This window comes from Apodemus sylvaticus, chromosome 8 (assembly GCF_947179515.1).
Source record: "Apodemus sylvaticus chromosome 8, mApoSyl1.1, whole genome shotgun sequence".
Lineage (NCBI taxonomy): Eukaryota > Metazoa > Chordata > Mammalia > Rodentia > Muridae > Apodemus > Apodemus sylvaticus.
The window spans coordinates 105,483,904-105,498,708 of record NC_067479.1 but is presented as its reverse complement, the minus strand read 5'-3'; the positions used below and the strand labels follow the sequence as shown (position 1 = coordinate 105,498,708).

Genomic DNA, 14,805 nt, shown 5'->3' with positions numbered 1-14,805 from the left:
TCAAAGACAAGGCTGGAATGATACAGACATCCACCTGCTGAACACACCTCCGCTCTCCCCTGACTGTAGGTTGTGGATGGGGTACCAGGCTTGAGAGATGCTGGGCTACTTGTCACCACCATGTCCTAGCTCCCTTCCAGCCTCTACCATTACAGCATGCTCCTCCTGAGTCCAGTGCTCACACACGGCCTCCTATCACAAATACAATTCTTTGTAGGGAGAACCATTAGAGGGCAGAGGTCCCATGGCTGCAGCTGCAGTTATCAGAGTAAGAGGTGGCTGGATGTGTGGATGTTCTTTTGTTGTTGTTCTTTTGTGTTTTTTTGTTTGTTTGTTTTTGTGGTTGTCTTAAGATCATTCTAAAAGTGGCGCACACCTTTTATCCCAGCTCTCAAGAGGTAGAGTCGGGTGAATCTCTGTGAGACTGAGGCCAGCTTCATCTCCACAGCAAGTTCCAGTACAAGCAGGAAAATACAGAGAAAGCCCTGTCTTGAAACGCGAAAACCCGAATCAAAACAAAAAGTCATTCTAGAATAAACCAGGTAGGCACTGTATGACAGGTCAAGAAGTAAATTTCTCTCTTGTTCTCAGTTTCTTTTCTTTTCTATTATTTATTTATTTATTTATTTATTTATTTATTTATTTATTTTTGGTTTGTTTTTTCGAGACCGGGTTTCTCTGTGTAGTCCTGGCTGTCCTGGAACTCTCTCTGTAGACCAGGCTGGCCTTGAACTCAGAAATGAGGATGCCTGCCTCTGCCTCCCAGGTGCTGGGATTAAAGGCGTGCACCACTACCGCCCAGCTTGCTTTTTTTTTTTTTTTTTTCCTCGAGACAGGGTTTCTCTGTATAGCTCTGGCTGTCCTGGAACTCACTCTGTAGACCAGGCTGGCCTCGAACTCAGAAATCTGCCTGCCTCTACCTCCCAGAGTGCTGGGATTACTTGTTCTCATTTTCTTAAGGGACAAGATTTATTTTAAGAAGGGCAACAGTAATTCGAAACTGATCTTGGAGAGAAAGGTCCATCAAAACTGTTGACCACTGGGAACTGTCTTTGTCTGCACCCTACATCCTGCCATACCTTGATGAGGTAACCCTCACTCACCCGCAAACTGGCCTCTTGGTCTTTAACCTCTTCACCATAAGGCCTCTGACCCCTTCCTCCTATTCCTCTTGGTCATCCACTCCCACTGACACAAGCCTGTCTGACCACAGACAGCCTCATGACATACCTGGCCTTTTCAGAACCTATGTGCCCTCCAGACCCTCCCCACTTCTCTTCTCCCAGTCACACAGCCCCGCTGCTAATCTTTCTTCCCATTGGTCAGTACTCATTATCCGGGCTGCGGAGTCTGGGGAGAGCTAAGCCGGAAATGTGCTTTCCATGTAGACATGACGACCTGCGTTTAATTCCAAGCACCACGCTGGGAACGTTTCCAGCCCCGTGCTTTGGTTTTTCTATTGTACTCTTTTTTGGAACCCCACACCTTGGTTAGAGCCTACTGCCCATGTTCTCTGCAGTTGTGCTGATCCCCGTTGCTAAGGACTGTTGGAGCAGGCCACGTGGTCTGGGATGGATGCATCCCATCTCAGTCAGGCTCACAATGCTTCCCTAAACCTCTTGCCTGCCTGATTTCGGAAGTGTATCTCTTCCTTACCTCAGTTTCTCTGGCATGCTTAGATTTAGACAACTACCTTCGGTGACTGGCCACTCCTCCTTGTCTCCCAGGAGCCTAACCAGTGACATCTGCACCTTCCCTTCCTTCTCTTCCTCCAGGCTCAGGGAAGGTGCCCCGTTCTCCAGTCTGTGGCTGCCTTATTATTCAGTAGCCCACATCTTCCCACTCTTTCTCAGCAAGCCTCTTCTGGACCTTCGCTCACACTCTTCAGCCTCCTCTTTGCCTCTCCCCTTCGTCATTTATACATATTCATGACCTTCTTTCAAAACACACTTTCCCTTCATCATTTTCCAGCCAACATTCCCAGCTAACATTTTCCAGTTAACATGTCTTGCCCACTGTTAACTAGCTTCACCGTCGATAGGCTCTGTGACCCACTCCAGAAACCATGCCCTCTTTAGCCTGTCTCGCAGGCCTCTCTGAAGTCATTCTCACCTTCCTGAAATCCCTCATTACCTCTTACCTTTCTTTTTCTTTTTTTCCTTTTTTTTTTTTTTTGGATTTGGTTTTTTTTTTTGAGACAGGGTTTCTCTGTATAGCCCTGGCTGTCCTGGAACTCACTCTGTAGACCAGCCTGGCCTCGAACTCAGAAATCCGCCTGCCTCTGCCTCCCAAGTGCTGGGATTACAGGCATGGGCCACCACTGCCCGGCACCTCTTACCTTTCATACAGATCATCCTCCCGGCTCCCATCCTGCCTCAATCACCACCCTTCCTTCTTCTTTGATCCTCTTGTATTTCTTTATAGGTTTTGTCCTTGATCCTTGTCCTTGCTTGAGAACAGAGTCTTGGCTCATAACCGGTCTTGGTCAATGACACATGAGAAGCAGACTGTGGGGCTCTCTGTGGGAAGTCCTACTCCCCCGAGACAGGAAGAGCTCTGTCTTCTCTCTTGCTTTCTCCTTTTACTTAAGAAGCTGGAAGTGGAGCAACCAACGCATGGCAGAAAGCTGACTCCGACCTGACTCTGACGAACATGGCCTCTGCCTATTGCACGGGGCCAGCCCAGCCCGGCCCAGTGGATATGTAGCCAGATTGACATTGCAGAGATGTCAAGCAGCAATGTTTACCTTCAGATATCTCACTGCGTCATGGCAGAGTTGTTTTCAACAACTGCAGTGACCACTAGCAACAAAAATAATTTAGTTAGTTGTTGAGTCATTGTTGCAAGAAGGAAGCACAATTCTTGGGCTGGGAAGAGGGCTCATATAAAGTTCTTGCCATGCAGGTACATGAGGACCTGAGTTTTATCTCCATCAGCCATGATTAACAACAACAACAAAAAAGCTAGATGTGGTGGTATTGGCTTATAATTCCAGTGCTAAGGAGGCAGAGACAAGATAATATCTGGACCTTACCTACCCAGAGAGCCACAAGACAGCAAAAGACTGTATCACAAACAAGGTGGATGGCACCAGAATAAACATGATACATAGGGTTGTCCTCTTGCATCTACATAGCACATGTACATACATGTACCTTCATACATGCAAACACATACACACATGTACACGGAACTGAGCACAATTCTTCAACTGATACAAAACTCTCAAATTTATAGCTTCTGCTGAGGTATCTCTTCTAAACTCTTTAAAACAATAGATTGCTCCCCTCTGTTCAGGAGTACTTCAAGGGAAAGATGTGTAAGTCACCAATTCACACATATGCGCACATGTTCACACACATACACACACACACACACACACACACACACACACACACACGGCACTTAGTAACTAATGCCACTGTCAATGCAGCAGAATATGACATCTCCTTATTCCTTCCTTTCCTATCCACCCTGTCCCCATCAGATCTGTCTCTAAACGCATTGTGAAGCTGCCCACCTCTTTCCATTTTCTCTTCGTCTTCCTCCTAACCCACTGCAGTAGTTCCCTTCACAGCCATCCGTCACTACGGCCTCGGAGAGCTTCTGAAGGCACAAGTGTGACAGTGTCATTGTTTTGTCTAAAACTTTCCAGCTAGTGCCCGGGCCCTGAGGGTATCTGGTAGACCAGACTCTGCCAGGAATTACGATGTGATTTCTGTTCATGTCACTCCTTTTTGTGGCATAGTCCCTGTGCCAGGGACCATTGGCTTGGGCACAGGACAAGGCCTTGTTCAAACAATGTATCCCATCTCCTTCATGGTGATGGGTTCGTGTGAAACTAGGCAAGTGACCAGAGATGGACCAATTATAAGCCTCTCTTCAATTTGATTCTACTAGCCCCAAGATCATTACCTTGAATTTCCAAAAATAATTCTGATTTCCATTTATTTTATGAATATGAGTACACTATAGCTGTCTTTGACACACCAGAAGAAGGCATCCTATCCCATCACAGATAAATAAGTTAAATTTTAAAATGAAAAGTTGATACATGTTAACAAGATAATGTTCTTCCTTTCATCTACACAGTAAATAGAAAGATAGCTCAGAATAGGTGGTTCTCTAGACCTTGGGAACCCAGTTATCCCAATTTGGTTTGTCAACATCCTCAACACATGACTTCTGCTAAAGACACCCATGGCTGGCAGAGCCATGTCTTCCATAAGTATATTCCTGCAAAGAATGCTGACCAAGGAAAGCACATTGCTGCCCTTTAAAGCTACTTTAGAATCTGCACATGGGCCCTCCCAGTCCTATTGGCAGGAACTGAGTCACACGGTCATACGTAGCAGAAACATTTGCCTTTATTTTGGCAAGCCATCTATGTGGCCCAGATAGAACTGGAAATATGCTAGGAAAGGCAAACGAGCTGTGGCTATTGGGGCTGCCTAGCCATCTCCAAGGCCCCCCAATCGCTCACAGTTCTCTGCTCCCCATTGGGTTATTAACCTGCAGGAGCTCTACTGCCATCTGGCTTTCCTCCCACTCTGCGGAGCAGTGCCCTCAGCGTGTTTACCAATGGCTTTGTGCTGCTAAAAGCAATGGAACTAATCTGTCCTTATCCTACCTGAGCTCCAAGCTCAGTCCTTTCTCAAACCGGCTTTCTGAGTCTTGGGCACAGGCATTTAGCATCCTTGGTTCTCTGGCCTCCCGGCCTGTCTCTCGGTGTTTTTTTCTTTTCCTTCTATCTCCTCTCATTCCTCCCAGGGCCCCTTCTCTTCTGCATCTACCTTTCCTCCCTTTGGATGACCTTCTCAGCTCCTATGGTCTGTTCTACCCGACAGTCTCCCAAAACACATGTTCAGCCCACACCTTTCTTTTGTGCTTTCAGGGACTGGACAACACCTCTGGGTATCTATTAGGCATTGCTAACTTAATATGGCCAAAACAAGAGTATTGGTGGTCATCCTAAAAGTGGTCTTCCTCCAGGCCAGCCCACCCAATAAACGAAGCACTGTTTGCCCACTCACAGAAAGACACTTAAAAGCTATCCCTTTCATTTCTACATTTCCTCCTCTTGCATCTAGTTTTTTTGATCTTAAATCCAAAACGGTATTTCTCAACCATCCATCTTAACACACTCACCCCTTCAGTTCAAACTTCCTCCTACTTGGCTTGGATTTAGGCAAAAGTTTAATTGCCTCGCTATGCTTTTCTTTTCTTTTTGTTTTGTTTGTTTGGTTTTGTTGTTGTTTTGTTTTGTTTTTCCAAGACAGGGTTTCTCTGTGTTGCCCTGGCTGTCCTGGAACTCATACTGTAGACCAGGCTGGCCTCGAACTCAGAAATCCGCCTGCCTCTGCCTCCCAAGTGCTGGGATTCAGGCATGCACCACCACTGCCCAACTATGCTTTTCATTTTTGTCTGAAGACTACTACTACGTTTATTCTTCTCACAGTAGCAAATCAGAATGTTAGACTTTTCCATAAATCCTTCAATAGTTTAACTAAACAACAATAGCAACAGCAACAGCAGCAGCAGCAACAACAACAACAACAAAAATGATCTGTTGTTTGACACAGTTTATAGGACTTTTCTGTCCTGGTCTCCACCCCATGCCCAGCCTTGTACCCAAAGGTAACCTGACAGCAATAACCATCTAGTTTTCTTTCAGCTCTGAGGCACATCAGAGTGTGCCCTTATCAAGGCCTTGGCACTTCTACTCTCCACTTGTGCTTTCCTGAACAATGTCACACTCCTCATCCCGCCCCCCACCCCACCCCCCACCCCACCCTCCACCCCCAGGCTAACTCTTAATTCTTTTGCTTTCAGTTTCAACATCAATCTCACCTTTCCCAGACCACTTCCTCATTTTATCCCAGATCTTTTGTCTTGTCTCTGGATTGATTTCTTCTTAAAATGGTTTGTCTTTTCTATTAAAAAGTAACTATGTGGAGGGAGAGGTTTTGGCTGTTGCATTCCCTAGGATCAGGCAAGACCTGGTGCTCACACATCAGACATCCAATCATTTTTTTTTTTTTTTTTTGTTAGTTAGATGTGACAGTATGGACAGGTTTCCTTGCCAGAGAGGTCCTTGAGCGATCTGGAGTAGTCTAGAAACAGGCTACATACATCCCCACTGTTAAATAATCACAATAAGCAGCAGAAAGTTACACTCTATTTCCAGATTTTTTTTCTCTTTACAATGAACTTAAGCTGTTGACTGTATGTGTTAAAACAAAGCCCCTGTCTTATGCCACTTTTGTGTTTCCCAGGAGGCAGATCTGTTGCTCAGCTCCCACAAATCTACGCGAGTTTACCAAGCAGGACAAGGTTGTGCTTTGCTCTAGATCTAGGCTGGGACGAGGTCGACTTTTTCATCACAGCCTTGTGGACACCACTGTAAATCTACCTGCCTGTCCTGTGGCTTTCCACTTCCAAGAATCAGCCCAGCCATCTCCTCTGCATAAAGGTGATGAGCAAATCTCAGCAGGCCATCCAAAGGAAGCTTGGTATTTTTAGCACCAAGACTGGAAGGAGCGAGTCTTTACGGCGGCTCAGCTGTAAAGAAATCTCAACCACCCTTTCTAGAAGACTATCGCCCCCACCCCCCCAACTGGCTCCCAAGGCTGGGCAGGAGTGCCTTCCATCGTAAAACCAGCCATTTCACCAATCTTCTTCCACTTCCCAGCCACCTCGAGCATCCCTTGAGACAAGTATCTTGTAATTCACATTTCTCCCTGGCTCGGCTCCCGCCAGGTCAAGAGCCAATACCAAAGGGGCATTTGCACGGCATAACTTGGCCAAGCGCTCAACATTGCGACCACAAGTGATTGCCCTCGCCAGCGTCGTGGAGTCACTGAGGGCGGAACCGGGAAAATCCCGCTTGGGGCACCGCCCAGAGCCGGGCAAAGGGGCGGGTCAGCGATCCGCCTCATTACCTATGGCAGAGAGTAGGGCGGGGTGCACGGTGGGGGTGGAGCGCAGCGACTCGGGGGCGGAGCATGGGCGGGGCGTAGAGAAGGCGTGGCGCTCAATGTGGGAGGGGCAATCAGCCTTGGGAAGTGGGATGATAGCACAGGGGGCGGAGCGAGCGGTGAGAGCCAGGCCAGGGTGGGGGGGAAGGAGTGAAAGATGGGGCGGTGCCTGCATGGGGAGGAGCAAATAGCGGGGGCGGGGCCTGGGTGGGCCCGAGGCACCGGGCGGCCGAGCGGTGCAAGGAAGCGGCGCCTCTTTTTCCGCCGCGGCCCCGCCCCTCCGCGCCCCGCCCCCGCCCCTCCGCGCCCCGCCCCCGCCGCTCGGACGGCCCGAGTCGCGCCCTCCCGCTCGGCGCTGCCGAACTTGCTCTAACTTCCTCGGCCGACCGGGCCGTGCTGCCGCCACTGCTGCCGCGCCCGGGTAAGTAGAACGCGTGGCCCCGCTGAAGCGTCGGGCCTGTCCTTATTGTCTCGGGCCGGCCCTCGTGAGCGTCCTCTCGGGACAGCGGCTGCTCCCCGCGTTCCTGCTCGGCCCCTGGAGTCCCTTGGCTGGCGGGGGCGGCTCCGCGGGTGGCGCGGGCTTTGTCTGCTGAGACCGCCCGCGAGCTCTGGAGGCCGCGGCTGGGACCCCGCTGAGCCGAACTGGGGTGCTGTATCGAGTGGGAGGCGCGGCGGGCTCCCCGGAAGGTGTGTCTGCTGCCGTCTGCTGCCTGGGCTCTGTCGGTCCTCACCTGCGAGCTCAGCGCGGAAGGCTCTTTATTCAGCTCCGGTCCCGGATGAGGGGACGGTCGCCCAGCCCCCACCCACTCTGGGTGTGTTCGCAGTCGCGGGGTCCCACACTGTCCGGCTAGAGTTTAAGGAGGTGGCAACCCTGGTTTCTCGGTGTTGGTCGCTAAAGGCTGTGTTTGGAAGCAGAACTCGACCCCTGACCTAACCCGAGCTTTGGCCAAGTTGTGATTCTGGCTGTGTCTTGGCTCAGCCCAGGTTGGAGCCTGAGTTCCCTTCCCTCCTTGGCGTGCAGTGCAGAGGGTGGGTAGAGTGCACATTTGGGGACTTCGGCCCCTGAACCACAGAAACTCCTGTCTGGAGGACTGAAACTTGGTCTCCAGTGAGAGAGGCAGTCAGTATCCTCAGAATTCAGTGTCTTAAGCCAGTGCTTGCCCGGAGCTGGTTGCCGGGACTGTATCAGGACGCTGGTGTTCTGGGGCATCGAGATGTGTTGGGCAGCGTGTGTAGGATGCTGGGCTGGAGCCTGTAGTAGGTGTGATCTCAGTTCTCTAGGTGGTCACCCCTAAGGACTGGTGAATTTAGGCCAGTTGCCTGCCACACAGCCTCATGACTTCTGAGTAGAAGTTGGTGCCTGCTGAGTGCTTCCTTATTTACGAAAGGAAATCTGGGGCCCCACATTATAACTGCTCAGAGGTTGCTGGAGACACCCTTTCTTTCAAAACTTCTCCTGGGCTCTGGAACCCTTAAAATGAAGCCCAGACTTCTGCTCTCTGGCTCCTCCCTTAGCTGTTCCCAAGACTCATGGGTTTTGTTTTGTTGTTTGTTTGTTTGTTTGTTTTTGGTGTCAGTGCCTTGTGTAACCCAGGGTTGCCTTTAATTCATGATCCTTCTGCCCCAGTCTCATGAGTTGGAAACCTATGTCACTAGATGTATTGTACCCTTATTGTGTGTTTGTTGTACACCTTTAGCTGGCGATTGATTGGCCTTTCTGCATTTCTGAGTCTCCTTCTTGGATCACCCTATGTGTTTCAGAGACTAGGGTGCTCTGTGCTATATAGTAGATATTCTTTGAGCTCGCATCTGTAAGCCTTGTGTGGTGGGCCTGCAGTAGGTGCGCAGTGGGAGTCATTGATACGCACCTGATCTAGGCTTAGCTGCGTCATTTAGTCAAACAGTCTTAGCCACTGATTCTCCATAGGTTTGTGGCTGTCCCCAAGAAAAGCTGCTGAGAGGGAAGGGTTGGCTGCTTTGGGAAGATTGTCCTTCTGTCACTTTCCTAGGGCTGCTGTGCCAGCTCATCTCTCAGGACAGGTGAGGGCTTCTTGTCACATGTTTGTAATGAAGATGAAACTCACGCCTTGCGTGGGTGGAGGAGCTTGCCCTGCAGGTTATATATGAAGTCACCAAGAGGCTAGGGCGCAGGGAAGCCCTGGGTTCTCAGACCACTTCCAGGAGGCCTTGTTTGACCTTGTTTAACTTTAGCTAAAGAGTGAAATGCAATTAATTTTTACAGTGTCTAAAAATGCCAGTATGCCTGTCTTGAAAGTCTCTTGCCGGCTTCAAACCTGGTGAATTTACAGGTATCGTGTGGCATAATGCGGGGTTTTTCAAGGCTTCTTAGTATTTATGGAGACACATCAAGCTACGATCCCAGCCTTACTTTTAATTGTTTAACCCTTGAAACACCCCAAATGTGGTAGATATTAATCACCTGATTTTACAAATGAGAGAAAACTATGGCCCAGAAAGGTCATAGTGATTTCCTGGAAGCCTCTCATTCAGACAGTACCTTCTTCCTGGAGGTGCTTAAACCCAGTGAGCAAGCCTGGCCCAAGGCAGAACTACTGAGTGCTTCAGTACAGGTCTCCTTAAGGCCCAGTTTCCAAAATGTCTTACCCATCTCGCATGATAGCTGCATGCCAACCCTGAATCCCTGCTAATTTGACTGATGCTATAGACTCTGCCCCACAAGGCCAGAGGATTGCATGGGTGGGGATGTGGCTGGGGAGCTTTCTGTGGAGATCAGGGTTTGACGTAGTTAATATCAGACTTCAGACTTCAGACGCTTAAAGCAATAAGTCTTTTTTGTTATTGTTCTTTTGTTTTAATTGTTTTTGCTGTCTCCACATACATCACAACCTGCTTTATGTTACCATTTTTGTAGGACCAATTCATATTTCTAGCCCAGTAGAGATATCCTGATAAGTCTTATCTTGGTTTTTAAAGCATCTACCTATAAGTGGCATTTCATTGGTTGCACCAAGTCACATGGCCACAGGCACACTCAAGGTGGGGGGAGGGATAGGAATCAAAAGTGTGATGAACAGCATGAAGGCCCATCACTTGTCTGTCACTTGCTTCTTCTCAGGCTCTGGGTGTGTCCTGTGCCTCCAAGAACATTGTTGTGAATTAGTCCAAGAAGCTCTATTTAAAGATGGAGTTGCCACTCTTGAAAGGTAGAAGTTTGTTAACCTAGAATGAACCCTCGGAAGAGGCCGTCTTTAGAGGCAGACACAGCACTCCTCCTTCCTCTGACCGGTGTCCTTTTGCTTATTGGCTAGTTCATTCATTTATTCAAAAGCAGGAAGTCCTAGCCCAGAGCCTTTGAATGGAGGTGACAATCCCTGTTTTGCGGCGTGTTAGTGCTTTTAAAGAGACTTGATTCCGAGGGCAGAAGGAAAGCAGGCTTGGCCGCCTTATCTCCTGGCCAGTGGACTTTAGGCGTGTTGTCCTTCCCATCGTTGTCTGGGTGTGCAGTTACTTTCCCTAGAAGCAGAGCGGGCTGAGGGGCCCCTAGTTGTTGTGTGATTCCTCTGGTTACCAAGGCCAAGTCTGCAGGACTGGGAGTGTGGAACAGAGTGGTAAGAGAGTGACAGTCTGGTAGGGTAGCTTCTGCAGGTCAGGGTAGAAGCCTGTTAGATGCGGTTCTCTAGTCACTCTGGGTTTTGCTTTTGTGTTCTGTCACCTGTCTGTACATCCAGCCAAAGACCTATTTTACATGGTTACAGCTCTTTCTTTCTTCCTTTCTTCCTTCCTTCTTCCCTCCACCTCCTCTTTCTTTCTTTCTTTTTTCTTTTTTTTTTTTGGAGACAAGGTTTCTCTGTGTAGTATTAACTGTCCAGGAGCTTGCTCCGGCTGGCCTCCAACTCACAGAGATCCTCCTGCCTCTGCCTCTGCTGGGATTAAAGGCCTGCAGCACTGCTGGACAGCTAGGTTGCTACTTTTTCAAGGCCTCTGTTTTCCTACCTGTGGAATGTCAGGACATGTAAAGGCCTGCAGAAGCTGCTGCCCTTGCTTGGTCACCAGTGCCTAGTATAGGCGTGCTTGGTTGTTTTTGAGTCTTGGGGCTGGTGAATAGGCAGGGCTTGGTTTGCCCCCCACCCCCACCCCCTTGCAGCAGTGCTGTCTTTGACTGTGAGTCCCTGTGGGCTCTCGCGCTCTCCTGCTCTGCCGCCCTTGTTTGTATCGATCGGTTCAGACAGAGCAAGCAGCTGCATTGGTTCAGTACAGGACCTGGCCTGTGGGCAGCAGTTGGTGCATCTGCCCACTCAGCATGAAGCTGCCAGTCTAGCATGCAGACGGGCAGCAAGGAGGCCAGCTTTTGACTGAAGTCTAATTGCTAGCTGTGTAGCCAAGACTGAAGTGGCAAATTTCTCATCTGTGAAGCAGGCAGAGTCAGATCTGTCACATTTGTCTTGATTGCTGAGAAGCTGGTACACACTTGAGGTTTGAGGAACAGGATCTCAGGCCCCTGGGTCCGGCCTGACACTGTTTTGGGACAGCTGCTATCTTTCTGGCAGTTCCGGGCAAGTGCTTACCAACAACAGCTGGTTCTGGGAACCCTGGTTCCTCCACCCTTGGGGGCTGGGTGGGGTTGGGTGGGGCTGCGCAGGGCTGTGGTTTTTTTCTCTTTGGATGGAGGAAGCCTGGTAATCAGGGTGTAAGTGGGCCTGACGGGCTAGAGTTGGCATCTTCATCTCTTAAGACCTATTCTGCTTCTCTCTTTAAGTAGTCAGAGCCTACATTTATCAGCTAGCTAGCTGCCTCTCCTTGGACTCTCTTGGTGTATATACTATGTGGCTAAAGCAGCTGTTGGCATCCTGGTAGGAGGTGAGCTCATGGTGTCCAAGACTCTTCAGCCCCCACCCCACCCCCTCTGACACTCCCCCCTCCCGTTATCTTTCAGGGCTGAGGTGGCAGGTAATACTTGGGAAAGAGCCAGATCAGAGGCTGATGAGCTTTCTCTCTGGTTATGGGGGCCAGCCCATATGTGATCAAGAATGCCACAGAGCCCAGCAAACCTTCAGAAATAGAGCTGTGACATCCAAGAGAAGGTCCTCACAGCAGCTAGAAGGAATGTGTGTCCCCTGAAATCTCTTTTGTCTGTATCTGAGGTTAGCATGGGAGGGAAAGGGGTTCAGCCCTCAAGGGATCCCCAACAGGGTCTCTTCTAAACAGTTTCCTCAGCTTTAGCCTGCCAAACCTGCTGCACCATTCAGGCTATGGTAGAACTGCCTCTCAGCATCAGAACTCTGCAGTTGCAGTCATGGTGATGGCTAGCTGTACTCCAAGGTGCTTCTTTGCTTCCCTGACTGACTGTAAATGCCCCTCTCCCTGCCTTCTCTGCTTTCTGACCATCCTGTGTTCCTGGGCCACGTGGACTCAGTCTTCTGAGGCTTGTAGGAGGTGGCCAGATCATGGGTGGGTGATACTTTCCGGCTAAAGGTAAGGAGTGTCCCGGAAGATGGAGGAACTCTGTACTTCAAGGAAAACATTAATCTGGCACTTGTTGAGATGTTAGGGCGGACTATTCAGGACTGTTGCAGCAGGGTTTTTAAATAAGGGAAAGAGACTGGGCTGAGCTCCAAAATGCCAAGGAGAGCAAGAACTTAGAGCCAGGGAGCAGCACTATGCCCTGACGTTAGAGAAGTTCTGAAGGTATGGCCCTGACAGAATTCTTCCCGAAGGCAAGGCAAGTGGCCAGATATTATGTGGGGGATACAGAAGGATAAGGAATTTGATAACATGCTGGGGATAAGTTGACTTAGCAGGCTTCTTGCTAGACGGGGCCTTTACAAATCTAAGATCAGAGCTAATTGAACGGAGATCTCAGAGGCCTTGGCTAAAGTTTGGTGAAGGACTAAATCCTCCTCAGTATCCTGCGTTCGTCTTGTAAGTTTTTACATTGAGCCAGGCTCATGACCGCTCAGGTTTGTTTCTCAGGAGCTGTGTTTCTCCCGTGGGTGCTCCTCCTCTCCAGCACCATTCTTTTTGACATTGTCAGTAAGGTTGCCGAACTAAAGGAAGGTGGTCGCCATTTCAAGCAACTGTGGTCTCTTTATTTCAGCATGTACTGGTTCATTGCATCTTAATTTCCTTGCCCTCTGCACACAGGACCTGGTTTCCCTGCAGCTGCCATTTCCAAACTTTGCACTGGTGGGTCTGTTGCCTGTCAGACCACAGCCACTCTCTTCTCTGAAGTCCTCTGCAACTGCAGACAGGTTCCTGTCATGTATTCTGTCAGTCCCAAGCAGACCATGCCACATCTGTGCAACCCCCTCCTACCAGCCTAGAAGACCTTGTTTTGTCTGCTCTGGGTCCATGGAAAGGCCCATACGTGGTCCCATCCATCCCTGGGCCTAAACAATTTTTTTTTTAAACTGGTCTGCATGTTCTTCTCTTCTCCAAGAAGGAGGTACCTCTGGCTTTCTGTCTGGCCTCTTTCATTGGTCATCCTTGGTGCAGGTGACCTACTGGTCTGTCAACACCTGAAGCTGTTCTTGTGTCAGCCAGCGGTTAAGAGTAAGGCTCCCCTCCAGGGGAAGGTCCCATAGCCAGTGTCTGTCCTTGCAGAGGAAGAATAGAGATCAAGTCAGGCCTCTGGCCTCCCACAGTCATTGTCTCTTGCTGTCCTCATTGTTTCCTGTGAAATACAAGCAGTGGTGTAAACAGGATAAGTTGGGGGGAGGGGGTTGCCAAGAAAAGTCTGTGGTAGTGGAGGGTGTTCTTGCCTTAGGGCTCTGGCTGGCTGGCCACCTTAATGGGAAGGGAGTGGGATGGGCTTGGGTCCAGTGGTGGGTCCTCTGGTCAAGCAGCCCTCTAGTTTTCCCCTGAGAAGACCAGTATAGTGAAACAGGATATGCCCTGGAGGCTCAGAGCCTCCCTGGGGTGACTGACCCTAGAATAGGGCTGGTCTTGGTCTAGTGAAAGTTTGTGGGGCTCCTGGTTGGACCTGCCTTGACCTTGCACTGGACTTTGTCTAGGGAACAGGAACTGTTTTTAGCTTGAAGGTATGCAAGCTTCAGGTGCTGATGGTGGCCCTAGTAGCCTTGAAGTCGCACTTGTGCTACTGCTTTTGGGAGGCATTTGTTGAATTTTACTGCCCGGAGGGGATCTTAGAAAGGGGAAGCAAACACACCCTGTCCCTCTCTGCCCTCCGCTCTCTGAGCCCTGGGCAGTTGTGAGCTTGAGGCCATTATGAAACTGCCAGCTGTATTGTCCCTCGGGCTGAAATGGTCTGCAGGAAGGGTTGAGCTCCCGGACCACTCCCTGCGGTTCAGGTCTCACTCCCTGGCCCCGCTGGCTCTAATGGCCATTGTGTTATCCCCAGCAGCAAGAGAGACTGGGATGGTTTTTATATTATTCCTTGGGGGCAAAATCATGCAAAGGAAATACATCAGTGCTTTTGAGTGCAGAGTATTTATTGACACACCCATTATGTGGGGGGGGGGGGCTTTTAAACAATAAACATAACCCTTTAGCAAGAATAGGTACACAGATGCATGTCTCAGCCCTGTGCTGCAGTTTCCCTCCTTGAAAGGCACAGGCAGCTTAGTACTAAGGGGTTGAGGTTTTCAGCTGAGATTTTGGAGAAACTGTTTTTAGCTTGTTCTTGGAGTGGGGCCAGGCCTAGAAATCTGTTGGAGTAGCTTTCTTTAGCTGCTAAAATGGGGATGGGCTCATAACACTAAGACTTGGAGCCGTGCTGGCTGCTGGGGAGGCCCCAGGAGAAGCGGCTGCTGGATGCTTATGGGCCACTCCCTGCTCTTCAGGTCTCGCTCCCAATTCCTTGGCCTCCACTGGCTCTGATCACCATTGC

At 49.7% G+C, this 14,805-nt stretch overlaps 1 protein-coding gene across 1 annotated transcript in view; it reads left to right on the top strand.

Moving 5' to 3' along the window:
* Positions 1–7,314: 7,314 nt before the first annotated feature.
* Positions 7,315–14,805, top strand: part of Tspan14 (tetraspanin 14) — a 57,679-nt gene continuing 50,188 nt past the window's right edge. Inside the window, exon 1 of the mRNA XM_052190204.1 lies at positions 7,315–7,398. The gene's annotated coding sequence lies outside the window, so the exon portion shown is untranslated. The remainder of the gene's footprint in view (positions 7,399–14,805) is intronic.